At 39.1% G+C, this 2,497-nt stretch overlaps 1 non-coding gene across 1 annotated transcript; it reads right to left on the bottom strand.

The window, feature by feature from the left end:
• Positions 1-1,803: 1,803 nt before the first annotated feature.
• LOC133369452 (5S ribosomal RNA) lies at positions 1,804-1,922 on the bottom strand. The gene has a single exon (XR_009758889.1). It is a non-coding gene; the product is annotated as a 5S ribosomal RNA (ribosomal RNA).
• Between the last annotated feature and the right edge of the window lie 575 nt (positions 1,923-2,497).

Here is a 2,497-nt window from a genome sequence, read left to right as displayed (position 1 = left end):
GTTCCACCCACACCTACCTTACATAGTGTTGCAACCAGCACAGTCTTGTGTTAAATCCTAGCCCCTTGTGAGATATCACTGGATGACCATCAAGTTCTAGAACTATGAGAGAGAGAAACATCTCCCTATCCACGTTCTAGACACCATTCATAGTTTTATACATCTTCATTGTCTCCCCTTATAGAGGTTTATAAAAGCATGCAAAAAATATCCACTTATTTTTACAGATTGATTCAATTCATTGCCAGCTGATGTCTGACTAGTTTATATTTGGCATTTCCTCCAAGGAGCTCAAGACAGCATATATAGTTTTCCCCAACTCCTAGAGATGGATGACTGTCCATTTTGGTTCTCTTGATTTCTCTCTTTTTTTTCCATTTTAAATTCAGTTCTCCACATTTCCACAACAAGCTTTAAAAAAAAAAAACAATATAAATTAATCCTCATGAGAATTCATTAGCATTTTAATGCAAATTTCTCCTAATAAATATATTTTTGTATGCAGTTTTGACCAATATACAGATTTTCACAAGCACTTTCCCAAGATATAATGCATTTTTGGATGTGATTTTCACTGATATATCTTAGTATATACATTTTTTTTACAGATTGGTTAGAGAACTGCATTGAAAAATTTGGATAAATGTGAATTTTGAAAGATAGGGGTGTTAAGTTTGTGTATTGGTTCGAGGAGTGTGAATTAGGTCATTTCTTATTGAAATGCAAACAAAACTGAATTTCTCTCCCATCTCTATGCCCTTTATTTTCATAAAGATCTAGGCTGTACTCATGCTCTTGACCATGCTCTGAAAACTGGGTTCAAGCAGTTCCTCATCATCATCAGTCCTCAAAGTGGGGGAAACCTTCTTCAGAGGCAGCATCTGGGACAGCTTGTCATAGGATAGCAACTTCACATAGGGTGGACACAAGGAAACACATCTGCATAAAATTTGAATGTGCCAGTTTATACGTATAGATGCAAATCAAGAGGTAATGACCAGTAGTGTAGTGGCAAATTCAGAAGTGCTGGGTCCCTTCATGATAGCCATAGCGATGGCTCCTCCCCCATTTTTACTTATTTTTTATTTTTTTGCTGCTGGGTTGAGAATGCAATCCTTGTTAATGACTTCTCCCACAACAACAGATGTCCCTAGGAGCCAATCAGCATGAAAGGGAAGAGTGCTGGCTCCTGAGAAGAGTGGTTGACTCACCTTCTTTCACTCTGATTGGCTCCAATCAGCAGGAAAGGACAAGGAGACATATTAGAAGACTCTTCTCCATGGCTAACATGCTTCCCTTTCATGCTGATCGGCTCATAGGATGCTGGAGTCATAGGAACCCTGCTGAGACCCTGCTCCCAAAAAAGTAAAGGGTCTAAGACCCCCTGAGACCCTGGACGACTACACCCCTGGTAATGACATCTCACCATAATGGAGAAGAAAATGATCAGGTCACCTGCATGTCTGCCAAGCACTAAGGGTTTTAGTTCAAAAACAGCTGTTTAAACTGTTGTGCTCTTTTAATGGGCTTGTTTTATTATACATTGTAATTGTGGATATTTAATGTTTTGATGAAATTGTTTTACTGTATATTTTAACTATGTATGCTTTATTTTATGTCTGTAATTGGCTTTATACTTGTAAACCCCTTAGAAACATCAATTAATTGACAATTAATTGGTATTCGTTATACGCCTTCAAGTCAATTATGACTTATGGCAACCCTATGAATCTTTTTTGGATATATTCATAGGGTTTTCATGGTAAGAGGTATTCAGAGGTGGTTTACCATTGCTTTCCTCTAAGCCTACGGCAGCCAGTATTCCCAGGTGGTCTCCCATCCAAGTACTAACCAGGCCTGACCCTGCTTAGCTTCCGAGATCAGACGAGACCAGGTATGTTCAGGGTAGCATGGCCGTAGGCTTAAGTGGTATATAAATTAATTATCAATAATAACTGTTGATGGGCAATGTCAAGACTCCTACTTTCCCTTCTTATGTTTTCTTATCTTTAAGCTGGGCTTGGATTGGGCTGCTCTTCAAATAGAGGATGCCTTCAAATAGAGGGCTCTCTTTGATGGCTCTACTCTCCATCTGAAGAGACACAGATAAACTCAAAATCTTTTCCCAGACTGAACAGAGTCACTTCCACATATGATTGTTTATCTCAGTGTTACAGCACCACAGTCGAGTCAACAACAGAACTTTAGCCAACTATCAACAGTTGTTTTAAAAAAACTTTCTTGGGGCTCCACTTTAATGCATTTTAAATAAGAGGAAGCAAGGAACTGACATGAACTTGGCACAAGGCTTCACCTTAAATAGGCTACTGAAGACGAGACTGTCACTGATTATGTATCTATCTGTTTCCATTGCGTTATTCTGAGAGCTCGTGGCTACAGTCCTATGTTCTTTGCCAGACTTCCTCCTTTAAATCTGGCTGTTTTCCAGCAATACAGTGTAGTGCCTTCAGGTTCATCTGCCAGTACTGGTCAAGAG

This window comes from Rhineura floridana, chromosome 13 (assembly GCF_030035675.1).
Source record: "Rhineura floridana isolate rRhiFlo1 chromosome 13, rRhiFlo1.hap2, whole genome shotgun sequence".
NCBI lineage: Eukaryota > Metazoa > Chordata > Lepidosauria > Squamata > Rhineuridae > Rhineura > Rhineura floridana.
The sequence above is the reverse complement of the archived record's forward strand: the minus strand, read 5'-3'. Positions and strand labels throughout refer to the sequence as shown.